The sequence below is a fragment of the Balaenoptera physalus genome (assembly GCF_965194825.1).
Source record: "Balaenoptera physalus genome assembly, chromosome: 13".
NCBI classification, from domain to species: domain Eukaryota; kingdom Metazoa; phylum Chordata; class Mammalia; order Artiodactyla; family Balaenopteridae; genus Balaenoptera; species Balaenoptera physalus.
The window spans coordinates 36926486-36940239 of NC_138892.1; the positions used below are offsets into that span (position 1 = coordinate 36926486).

Sequence of the window (13754 nt, forward strand, 5' to 3'; positions counted from 1 at the left end):
TGTTCTCCTGTTGTACATACACAACAGGAAACCAGCTGGAGACAAGGTTACTTTGAGACCATGGTAAATGATACCAAGCAAGATCACTTCATAATTTTACTAAACACAAAAAAGAAAAAGGCCACTGTACAACCCACAAAATACCAAACAAGCCCCTCTCTTGCTAAACGAATGACTTCTTTAACCAGGCATAGATAGAACTGTCCCAGCATCCGATCTAGAGGACTCCCCTGTTTCCTTAGACCCTTTCCCAAATCACCCAACCAAAATCCAAATCCAATGACAGGACATATAATGAGATTCCCCAGGACCCCAATGGTGCAGTGTTCCTTCAGTGCAAGGAGTAATTAAGCCAACTTCCTTACTACCCGTGTGTTCCTGCTGGTCTCTGCCTGAAAGGCACCGACATAGAGGATTTCATCACATTCAAATATGAAAACAATTCTTCTTCAAATCTTAGGTTTTTAAGTAAAGAGCTGACAAGACTAAGCCTAAAATTTTTGCCTGCTTTTTTTTTTATTGTTACTATTCCATACTTTCAAATTTAAATACTATTGATTTTTGCTTCAATGCTACCAGAAACCAATGCTAACCTAAAGATTACTTCTAAAAATATAAAGCTACCCTATAGAATATAACCTAAAATTAAAAATCCTATTAGTAGTCAACTAAATAGTAATCTTTTCACAAAAGTTGTTCATGTTTCAGTGATAAAACAAAAAGTAGGAAAAAACCCATTGTTGACATAAACCAGTTAAAATCTAGCTTTTACAGATATATTAATAGTTTAAAGGAAAATACATTAAAATAAACTATAAAAAGTACATCTTAAAAGGGCTAATGTGATGATTTCAAATCTATATAATTAACCTATAGAATTAATCAGTGTAGCTTTAGGGTTTTCTTTTCTATTACTTGACAAATTTGATCATATCAACCAAGTCAACTGTTTTATATCAGATCAATTTTTACACCTAGCTGGTCTGATGACTTGAAAGTATCCAAACCAAAACTCAAAAAATACGGAGAAATATTCCAAGGCTCACGGATGGGACAATTTAACATTAAAGAGATGTCAATTCTCCCAAAATTAATCTATAAATTCTATATAATTCCAATCAATATTTTAGCATAATTTATTAACAAACTCAAAAAAATGTATTCTAATAACCATAATAGAAGAGAAAAATGAAACTGGGTCTTTATAGCATATTCACCATATACGAAGGTAAACTCCAGATGGTTTTAAAAGATAAATGTGAAAAAGTAAAGCTAACAGAAGAATATATAGATTATCTCTGTGGAAGGGAAAGTGGCTTCTTAAAAAGACCTCCAAATAGAACTCAAAAAGTAAAAAAAATTGATGAATTTGAGTATCTCAAAATGAAGGACTTCTACTTATCGAAGGACACTATGGACATGCATTAATACACCAGGAGAAGATATTTCAAACATCTAAACAAATAAGGAACTGTACTTAGAAATAAAAAGAACTCCAAACAAAGCAATAAGAAAATAAGAAATCCAACAGCAGGGGAAAAACATGGGCGAAGGATATGAACAGGAACCTACAAAAAGGGAAACCAAAATAAATTCTAGAATACAATAAATAATTTGAACTAATACTCAAATTCCTCAGTAACCCAGAGAAATGCAAATTATAACAATGAGACTTGAGATTGGCAAAAATTAGAAAACTGGATAAGGCCAAATACTGGTGGGGATGTGGGACTGGACCCTGGGCACTGTCGGGGGCCTTGTAGCCTGGGGAAACCACTGCATTCTGCCATCTGACAGTACTCTGTCAAATCAGCAAATGTTACTGACTACGTCGTGAATAATCCCTGACGAGCAATCCCATGCCCAGAGAAATTCTAAGAGAACATTAAGAGGATGTTTAATGCAAGCCTCTTAGTGTTGGCTGATAGTAGGAAATAATCAACCTGCCCATCATGGGAGTATCATGTGAGACATAAACTTCATGGATTACTATACAGCAGTGAGGACCAGCAAATTCCGTGTAAATACTGTAACATGAATGGACCTTGAAAAGCCTACAAAGATTCAAAATATCTAATGCATTCTTTTAAAAATATTAAAAATTCATTCCCACCCAAAATATCACTACATATTTTACAAGGGTACATTATAAATCTAAGGATGCAAATCAAGTACATTAGAGCAGTTACCTATGATGCAAAGGGAAATTCAAGTTAGGAATAGAGATAAAAGGGAATAAATACATAAATAAAAGAGAAGAAATTTGTAGGGATCACCCTGAAAACTGGCTGCAAACTAAGGAATATAATTAACTTCTGCAGCTGGGTAGCAGGGGATGAAAAGGAGAATGGAGGGGAGGGGAGGATAGGAAAGAAGAGACAAAAGGAAAATGAAGGTCACACTTCACATTCTTTTTTTTTTTTTTTTTTTTAAATTTATTTATCTATCTTGGTTGCGTTGGGTCTTCATTGCTGTGCGCGAGCTTTCTCTAGTTGCGGTGAGCAGGGGCTACTCTTTGTTGCGGTGTGTGGGCTTCTCATTGTGGTGACTTCTCATTGTGGAGCACGGGCTTTAGGCGCGCGGGCTTCAGTAGTTGTGGCACAGTGGGCTCTAGAGTGCAGGTTCAGTAGTTGTGGCGCACGGGCTTAGTTGCTCCATGGCATGTGGGATCTTCCCGGACCAGGGATCGAACCCATGTCCCCTGCATTGGCAGGCGGATTCTTAACCACTGTGCCACCAGGGAAGTCCCCACATTCTTTTAAAATAGAGATGGGGTTATTCTATATCCTACTTCAGGAATAAAGGGTTTTAACATTCACTAAACTTTTTCTTGTACTAAGACAATTCGAAACAGATGTTTGAGATTATCTTCAAATTTTCACTTGCTAATTATACTTTGGACCAACATGACTTAAAGATCTTGTATTTTCATTAATATTTAATGTCATTTACACTTTTTACATTTTTAATCTCATATATTTTATTGATGCATTTATTTCACTGCAGTGACCTTTAAAACTACAGTTTGATTGGAATAAAATCCCTGAAATTCTTCCAAGAAATTGTGAGTAAAGCCTAATAAAAACCTATCTAGTTTCTTAAAGTCTGTATTTTAATAGACAGTGTGCCCAGATGAATCCAATTCACACATTAAAGCACTGGAGATAATAAAGCAATTATTTGAAGTTTTAAAAAAATGTAATCAGTTTATCCTAAAATCTCAATGTAATTTTTGAAAGTTTTTCCCAACAAACAGCATTTCAAAATATTCAGAGTACTCATTTTATTCCTATTTTTGACACAGTTTATACTATAAGAAGCTGCTCTTGTTGGGGGACTACTGTCCCATTTCATGGGCTTAACGTGCACCACTACAAGCCTAGGTAGAGAAAAAGAGAAGGAAAAGGTGAAGGGAGAAGGGGAGGTGGAGAAGGAATAAAAATATATGTATATTGGGATAATAAAAATAACAGTGCTTTCATTTATTTAAAGTTTACTATATGCTTGACAGTGTCCAGAATTTATTTAACACAAAAATAACCTTTGAGGTCCACTACTATACCAATTTCATTGATGTATAAACTGAAGTTAACTTTTTAAATTGCAAAGTTAATGACAATAGAGAACCAGATCTCTTTCCAGGCATCGAAATCTCACCCTCTCAATACTGAGTCGGAATACAAAGTAGATCACATATTAGAGTACTCAATATTTACACATATTTAATTGAGGGACTAGAGTATAATACAGAACCAAGATAAATTATCCAAATGAGTCATCGCCTCAGAACTGGTAGGGACAAAATACTCCAGAAACAACAAACTAAAGCTATCTAGTACCCATAATTCATAATGTATTTTCTATACCACAGAAAAATTAATGCCAAACAATATATTAAGTGTTTTACATTTCTTTGGGAATGGAATTTTAAATGTCACATTTCCTAGTTAATGCAATGGAAAGAGAACAGAGTCTACCTATGTAAATAAATGGTTGTTGCTCAAAGATACTGAGGATTTAGGTACATTTATCAAGGACTCCTAAGTGCCCTGAAGATGCCTTACATGTGACAGAGATTTAAAAAGCATTGTTTAACAAGTGCATGACTTAGTTCTTAGGACTAAGCATATATAATGATTATTTTAAGGAAAAGCAAACAGATGCTTCTAGGTATCACTGGATAAGCTTTAGGAAATCTCAACTGTAAAGTTATTTTATTTTCAAAAAGAAAACGAAATTTTTCTTTTAAACAAAATCAGGAAGCAAAGAAGCAAGAATAACTCATATCTCAAGGGCCCTTCACACTGGTATTTAACTGCATCTAAAAGGTATCCACTTACTAAGAAACTTGACCTTAATTCACAAGGAAAGCTTCTCTTGTACTTCGTCCACAATCTGACACAGTTCATCTTATGTTCCTTGAAAGGCAGAAAAACAATTAAATATTCCCGTCTTGCAAAAGTTCTTCTAAAGAGAAAATCAAATGTGAGCCCCTTCTGGAAATGTTAAGTGATCTACAGCAATGAATCTCTCCAAATTTTTTTCAAAGCCCTCATTCAAATACAGCAGTTCTAAGTTCATAAAGTAATTCAAACTTACTGTAAAGTAACTACTGTACTTTCATAGCACTTGATATATTTCACAAAATCAATGCAGGGAGATTTGAGCAATTTTTTCAAGGATATATATTTTTTTAATTAATTTAATTTTACTTATTTTATTTTTGGCTGCATTGGGTCTTTGTTACTGCACACGGGCTTTTCTCTGGTTGGGGGGGGTGCTACTCTTTGTTGCCATGCGCAGGCTTCTCACTGCGGTGGCCTCTCTTGTTGCGGAGCACGGGCTCTAGAGCGCAGGCTCAGTAGTTGTGGCGCACGGGCTTAGTTGCTCCACGGCATGTGGGATCTTCCCGGACCAGGGCTCAAACCCGTGTCCCCTGCATTGGCAGGCGGATTCTCAACCAATGCGTCACCAGGGAAGCCATCCAAGGATATTTTTACTTTACACTAAAAGTTTGGAGATATTTATATTCATTGATTATAAAAAAAAGTTTAAATAATTTTCTTATGATTACGGCATGCATTACTCTTTGAAAAATTAGCTAATAAGATGAATGAGGGTTGGAGGCAGACGGAAGAGGGAGGAGATATGGGGATATATGTATATGTAGAGCTGATTCACTTTATTATAAAGCAGAAACTAACACACCATTGTAAAGCAATTATACTCCAATAAAGATGTTAAAAAAAAAAGATGAATGAATCTCTTAATATTCAAATTTTAGCTACTTAACATTCAGGAATGCAATCATGCCTCAGGGTTATCATACCAGCATTTCCATTTCATTGGTGCAGCGAACACAGCCACCAAAATCAGCAAGGACTCGATTTTTGACTTCTGCCTTCAGCTGTAATTTATTTTTACTTTAGAACTTTAATATATGTCTTTAGTCCCTGTATCAACACCAAGTTCTATGTAAAGATCTGGCAAAATTGAAACATTTAATACTGTTTTAAATAAGGTGATAAATCCTAAATTTTGCTTCCTCTAATTCTAAGTTAATTGTTTGAAATCAGAATGCTACCCCCCAAAAAGGGTTAAACGTTGAAATTTGCCAGTTATCTAAGCCAGGCCAGCAGCAAAAGAAAATAAATACAGGAGTGCCTAATGTACCTGTACTGGATGAGGAAACTGTGCCTCAGAGAAAGTGACACTTAAAAGCTAACAGAGCTAAAAGTTATGTCTGCTTGGTTCCAAAGCCCTTGTTTTAATCACTATGGAACACTCGGACTTCAGATGTGTTCCAAAAATGGTGTTACTAAAGATATAAGTTAAATAAATGTCATTTTAAAATATAAAGGATAATTATGTTAAAATTTCTAATCTCAATGAAAAGGGAAAAAAGAGAAAGAAAGTAGAAGGAGGGGAAAAAAGAGCCACTCAACTGCATGAAACCTAAGATTAATGTGAATGTGGTTTTTTTTCTTGTTAACCAGAATGATTTCTCATTCTATCCATTAACAAACAGTGTAAGGGAGTCAGCATTTGTAGCCTGGGCTTTTTACTAATTGTATGATAGTGACTGCAGGGAAATAAGAGCCCTTATAAGCCTACAAGAATTTATTTTTCCTAGTAATTATACCTTGGATTATTACAGAAACGAACATAATGTTAAGTGGGTAAAAAAAAAAAAACTGCCTGGCTAAAATGTTAAGTGGAAAAAGTACATATAATTTAAAGATTATGATTCATATGATACCGGAATACATATACTATACACTTTTACACTCTAATTAGAGCAATTTTATAATATGCAATTATTTCTCGTTTCCCTACCTTTGGTTACTTCACACAGACCTGAAAATAAGTTTATTCCTAATAAGGGGAAAAAGTATTAAAAATGAAAAGATAAACTTTAGTATTCCACAAAAAAAAAAAATTTAGTATTCCACTGATATGTTAACATTGTCTTGACAGCATTGTTAGTCACTACGCTATCTATGTGCATATTGTAATATCCACATATACAGTTCAGTGCAGGTTTTTTGGTTTTAACATATCTAGGGTTATTCCTTAGTGTTTCACCATCTGCAATCTCTACTGTATTCTGACTAACTATGAGCCACCCCCAGGTCCACAGTTCAGTGTCTGCTATCAGTACCACGCATGGTCTGTGAAGCTGGGTCTCACCTATGGAAGCCTTCACTCTTTAATTTCCCATCTGTGCTCAAAATTTTTCCCATTGCCTCTCCATCAAAACAAAACAAATCTCTTTATGGTCCTTTCTGATAGCAATGTGCTCTCTGTGAAGTTTCTGATTAACTAACCCACAGCATTATACATGAAGACAGTAAATACAATTGCATTTGCAAATATAATGACTGGACAAAGAGGAAGAATTTAGAAGCATCTGAGCTTTGAGGCTCTCCTCAAATCTTACCAACAGACCCTTTTTTTTTGCCTATTACACTGTCAATCTAAAACACTTGGTGAATATATAACTGGTATATAGTGACCCTATTTATACAAAAGACATACCAATTCAGCAAAGACTCATCAGAAATTCCTCACATCTGGCTGATCTCTTAGCCTATGAGGCTGTTCAACCAGTACCATAGGTTGACTGTAAATTCTACAGAGTAGTTGAGTTGCTTCTGATTTCATATAAGGAACATAATAGACCCAAAGAATCTCTTAGAGTTTGTCTCTGACATATTTGGTATCATTTGAGTCTGGCTCAGCTCTAAAAGATGAACAACCTTTAGAAAAGGCAAGAGTTCAGGAATTCTAAACAACTCCAGGGGGAAAACAGAGAAGTGATTTTTTTTTTTTTTTAGTTCTCTCTTTTGTTCCTTTACCATCCAATCTCATAACCTACTTTATCTCACAGCGAATCCTGTCATCATTTGGATGGGTCCCTGCCATTAAATGGCCCCAGGTTAGTTTCCTATTATGTGTCACTAAAAGGAAATTTGATGTGGAAACATAAACCAAAATATCCCAAACCTAAGGTTTTAGTTCTAGTTCTGTTAACAATTCGATCTGGGTACACTGAAGTAAATTACTGGACTCTCCTATTTCTTATTAGCAGTAGTAAGTAAACATGTAATATGGGCCAAACCCTGGGCTAGGGTGCTACACACACTCTGTCCCACACAGTGGTATTGCTATACCCACTATACAGATCAGCCACTTGACACTCTAAGGACGATGATAACAGCTATTCATGGTCTGGGTTAGGATTAGGACCCCGATCTACCTTACTGCAAAATCTGCCCTACTTACCATGCCTTTTCTCCCTAAGCATTCTACCTCTCTTTTAGTTTCTCATCTGTAAAACAGGTGTAACAATGCTTGCCCAAGTTAAACTCCAGCATCACTGAGATAATTAAATAAGAAAATAGAACTCTGCAAAGTACATTACTATGAAAAAGGAATAATGTCATTAATAGATCATCCATAAAAAGCATAACCAGTTAGATACACACTTTAACAGTATACCTCCCGTATTCAGAATCTATGGTCATGCTATTGAGGATTTCATTGCCAAGCAAATCCAGGCCAAGAAAAACAAATCTCAAAGCAACATTAAATACTCTCAAAGCCAGTTTTAAGAAGAGAAAAATAATAAAAATCAAAGATTACATTTTCTTTTAAAAAAATCAGTTCCTAAGATAAACATGCAGTATATCTCAAATATCCATCAGGATATTATAAGCTATATTACATTAATATATTCAATATATTAATTTTTTTAAATTTATTTTTTGGCTGTGTTGGGTCTTCATTGCTGCTCGCGGGCTTTCTCTAGTTATGGCGAGCAGGGGCTACTCTTTGTTGCGGTGCACGGGCTTCTCATTGCGGTGGCTTCTCTTGTTGCGGAGCACAGGCTCTAGGCATACAGGCTTCAGTAGTTGCAGCACGCAGGCTCAGTAGTTGTGGCACACGGGCTTAGTTGCTCCTCGGCAAGTGGGATCTTCCCAGACCACCAGGGGTCGAACCCGTGTCCCCTGCATTGGCAGGCAGATTCTTTTTTTTTTTTTTTTTTTTTTTTATACCATCAAAGCAAAAGCAAGTTTATTTGGGAGCAGAAAAGAACTGCAATTCGAGACACGCAACTATAGCAAACCACATGCAAGTCCAGCAAAGAAAGGAGAGGAAACTTTTTGTTGAGGAGAAGGGAAAGTTGGGAGGGGCTGTTATAAACAAAAAGTCCACTATAGCAGGGGTCCCCAACCCCCGGGCCACGGACTGGTACTGGTCTGTGTGGCAGGCAAATTCTTAACCACTGCGCCACCAGGGAAGTCCAATATATTAATTTTTGACAGTCACTCTTAACTCAGCACCTAGTGCTGAACATGGAAAAAGTAGAGTTAATAACTAGAGAAAACAGCATTTTAAAAAGTGAAAAATGATCAGTAAAAACAAATATCAAGAATAAAATATTTATGTGAGTAGAAAAATATTTACTTATGAATGCTAATGAGAAGAAAAATTAGTTATTAAATAAATACATATCTAAAAATATCTATTACCTTTCTATATGCACAAATCTTGGGCAACTATTATTTTAATGTATTTTCTTCTGCACTTTCAGCTAACTACGAACAACAGAAAAAAAGAGGGAGGTTAATTTTCTTTGCCTTTTTTGCTGCTACAGGACAAACTGATAAGGGTTCTTCAAAGGCTGTGCAGCCAGTACTTGTATGAGGCATTTTTGCAGCACTTGAGAAACAATATTGAAACGAAGGATGATGTTATTCATTTAACAGCCTTAAACGTACAACTCAGAAAGTCTACTTCCAAACAGCGAAAGGAAGCTAGTACACAGAGGGGTAAAATATATAGGAAGAACCAGAAGGGTGAATGCACTAAAATGACATTCTCACATCAGTTGAGCACTATGAGAAAGAGGAGGGCTGGCCCATTTTCCTGAAGCTCTAATCTTAACTGGACCGGATCCCAACAGGGAATTTTCAGAGGCCATTAAAGGCTCTTTTACACCAAACACATCTACTGGATACATATTAGTGTTTAATAAATATTACCAACTAGAAATTATGACTAGATATGTGGTTTTAGAGGCATAAACCCCTATATTCCATCCAGGAGTCCTAAGTGGTGTTGACATTCAGAGGATTTACATTTTAGGTTGATTAAAACCCACAGAGAAGATGTATTTCCCTATGAAATCATCAGGATCGGGGTTAGGATATACTTCTTTAAGTCTAAACTTTTAACTTAAAAACCTCAAAAGTAAATATCTACTCCAGGCTCAATTTGGACATGAGCTGGGAACCAACAGCCATGATCAAAGCAAGGCAGGCCTCTGATCAAAGTACCACTTAAGACTCTTGGTTCTACAATCGCACCACAGAGCCCAAAGGTATGGCAGGCACAGAAAGAACTTTAGTGACTGTAACACCTGCCCGAAAAAACTTTCTCAAAATCATTGTCCTAAACTGTAAAAGCAAAAGAGATTTTTAAAATCTTGTGCCACTGCTTCCTAATAATAGAATTGCAAGAGCAAAAGTAATTTCAAATAGTGATTGGAGATAAGAAAAACGCACAACACATGGATTTGTACAATATCATTAATTAATATGCTCATGTTTTCTTTATGTAAACCCAGAAACTTATCTCTACTTGAAAATTGTTTTCAACACTCACATGAATATGGACAACAGCATTCAGTTTTAACCACTAGAGTGAACACGACTTGAAGCTGTCCTTGGGAAATATTCAGATAATATGAAAACAGACTAAGTAGAGAAATGAGGTATTCTATACCAGTTTTGCAAACCACCAAAGCTTATTTGAAAAATTAAAAAGAATAAGCCAACTGATAAAGTAAAACCAGATATTATCTCAACATATCTCAGACCTCCTGGTCCTTCCTGGTAGTCTTGTGATATATAATTTGAGAAATTTACTCTCTTTTCCCAAGGAAAGAAAAGAGAGGAAGAGAAGAAAGAAAGTTTATCGCATTTCTTTATTATACAAACTCCCAGTTGTAATATGCAGAGCCCCAAACATTACAAGACTGTAAGTTTCCTCTGCCATCCAGGGAAAGAGCTGAAAAAAAAGTTCGTTGACACCTCAGTTATCTGTTCTTGTCAAAATTTGACTCAGCTATTGTATTGCATATCTAATCCAGTTCCTTCTTTCTAAACTTCCAATTCCTAGAGAGAAAGTTCTCCTAATTAAAATGTATGCCTACACTACTCCCAAAAAAGATGTTAATGTTGATATTTTAATATAATACTCCATGGTGTTTTACATAGAGAAACTGAATTATGCTGTTTAAGGTGACTGAATAAATGTTCAGAGTGGCAGCTAACATCATTGGGATTTAGACTCCTAAATACAAGACACGACAAAGCCCCTAATAGAGTCCAGCCCTCAAGCAAGGTTTTTTGTTTGTTTGTTTGTGCTTGTTTCTCTCTACTATTTAATCAAGTTGGATTGTAGTGTCTTACTTGGTAAATAATATTATCATTTTTAAACCATATCTTTTAGTGTTTGGTCCTTATTTTTTAGTAAGCACATACATGTTTCCACTAGATCCCCCTGGATGGTAATATTTCTATTTTTAAATTAGAAATAAATTTAACACTAAACTAAAAACTAAAACTAAATGGAGGAGAGATTTCTAATTTAACACCCATATGCATAAAAATAGGGCTCACACTTTGTTTCTCCCATAGAGTTATATATAAACAGTCTTCTACATCCAAGTCTTTTTCAACAATTACACAACTTGGAACATCTCAGATTTTCCCATAATCCCTTGAGACTTAACTGGAATTTTCTTTTACTTCCACCATCACCAGTAATAGGTGTGCATATGTAATAAGGGTAAAACTAAAAAACATGTGTTTGTCTTCTTGAAAATCTGCTATACCTGTGACATTATCTGCAAGTTTATATTACAGCAGAAAACAAATATACATTACCCTTCTGTGTTTTATAAGGGTCAAATACCTGTAATTTAATTTTGCTTAAGACAGTGCTCTAATACACTTTTTAGCTAACTTAGGCAATTTGGTTCTCTTTTGTTGAAGGAGAATTTAAAATTTCAAAAATATCTTCTATGTCATAAACAAACAACTCTATTCTCAAACTCTAACTTCTAACGTAGCTAACCCATTCCTTAATAGATGCTAGATTGAAGGATATTTCTTAGGTGTTTCTCTTTCCGACAGTACAGTGAAACTCGATGTTCAGAGATTGCCTCCTAGTACAGAACACATGCTAGACAGAAATTACAAATATTTGTTAATGAATGCATTAATTGACGGGAAAGTAAGGGGAATCCCTAAGCCTAGAAACTGCTTGAAAGCAGGAATCCAGAAGGTTAAACGGTTCTGAAGATGGTATTCACCTTGCGTATATCTGTGAAACTAAGAAGAACAGGGCTTGGGGTTTAGTTGGCTTCAAAAGGGAGGTCAGATTGGAGAAGCCAAACAAACTCAAACCCCCTGAAGGGAAGCGCCAATCTCACTCAGGGACATGGGTGAAAAACAAATTTAGAAGAATATAAATTTGATAAAACATTATAAGTAATTTTTGGGCTTATTCCAGGAGTGCAAAGTAGGTTCAACATTAGAAAATCTATTAATATAAATCATTAACATAAAGAGATTGAGTGGAGAAAATCACTATCATTATCAACATTAATTCCTAAAAAGAAATTTTAGACTAGAAATAAGAGGAAAACTCTACTGATAAAAGCTGTCTACTGAAAAACCTATAAAATACACATAATTAATGGTGAAATATTTAAAACATTCTTTCTTGAACAAGAATAAGACAAAAATCCTGCTGTCATCACTCTTGTTTGAGATTGTAATGGGGGTTCTAGCATAAAATAAGAGAACACAAATGAAAGAAACAAAACTGTGAAAGAAGAAGAGGTATGGGGGAGGTCATCAACTGTTCTGGTAATAGCTTTCTCTTAATCTGCAAAATGCATGTTTTAGTAGTATCCTTTAAGTGGTTCAAATATGAGGTATGTGTATATATTTCTCAATGAATGAAATATTTCATATATGTTTAGTAAAAGAAAAGCAAAGAAATGTTAGAGCATTTTAAGAATCAAATACAAAACTAATATGGAAATCAGAATAAAGTAACTTTATACTTATTTTAATTATATGTGAATTTCAGTTCCTTTGAAATATAACCACTGGTAAATATATTCAATCTAAGGCAACACTAATTTTAGGTTTGAGGGTTTTCAAAAACCCAAAAAGATCTAAAAGTTCTGTTACGGATAATCCCAAAGAAACAGCAGTATGTCACCTACTTCACTGGTAATACACCGTAGGACCATTTTCACTGAGTCTGTTGTGGTCTGTTTTTTTTGTTTGTTTGTTTTCTTCTTCCCTACACAACTGTACTTGCAGCCATTAGAGCTGGAACCAAAGAAAAGATTTATGTGTTACTCCATTCTTAGAGGCAAGGAAACCACATGCTTTTGAACTACTGTGACTTACTCTATCTCAACTGAGAAATGACCGTAGTTGATTTCCTCAAGAATCAAATGTTTAAAAGGGGCCTTAACAATTTAGCAGATTTACTTGTTTAAATCCTTTGGTTGAGCCAATGAGACATTTTCATTTTACTACTGTCAGTCCCATTATTTTATATTTCTTTTTTCTACTCAGAAGAGACTAATTGAGAAGAAACACCGAATTTCTTTACCCTCTGGAAACCTGATTCCACTTTGCATTGTTTTTCTCTCAATCAGCCTTTTAGGGGGCTTTTTGCTAGCTATCTCCTACCATATCTGTTAAAAATTAAAATCTGTATTTTACAGCTTTTTAACTCAGGGCAGCCAATCTGATAAGATATTATACTGGTTTTCCTTCCTGAATTAACTGCTTCATGTTATTTTTCATAAAAATCTGTACCTCTTTTGAAAATTTTTCATCTTACTTCAGAAGTAACGTGACAAATTAGCTAAGAAATATAATAAGATTTATTACACAATCTCAAAGCTAGCTGGTTAATTGCAATTTACCACAGTTAAAGAAGACAGTCAATTAGAGGTAATCAAAAAGTTAGACCATAAAATCCACACGGAATTAGTCAAGTTTCACATGACTTAGAGGTTTAGATTTCACTTAAATTATGAATTTTTTCCTTCATAAAATGATATTCCTTCCACATACTTGTTTCTTGAAATCTGCAACCATGTGAAGTTGAAATTGAAGTGTCAATTTTACAGAAATCCAGGAAAAAAGAAAAAT

At 35.0% G+C, this 13754-nt stretch overlaps 1 protein-coding gene and 1 long non-coding RNA gene across 9 annotated transcripts in view; one reads left to right on the forward strand and one right to left on the reverse strand.

Moving 5' to 3' along the window:
* The window catches only part of TMTC2 (transmembrane O-mannosyltransferase targeting cadherins 2), an 874097-nt gene that overhangs the window by 655029 nt on the left and 205314 nt on the right, over window positions 1-13754 (reverse strand). The window lies entirely within an intron of this gene.
* On the forward strand, window positions 1329-7383 carry LOC309640456. Its single transcript, XR_014252239.1, has 2 exons — window positions 1329-2395; window positions 2741-7383. It is a non-coding gene; the product is annotated as an uncharacterized lncRNA (long non-coding RNA).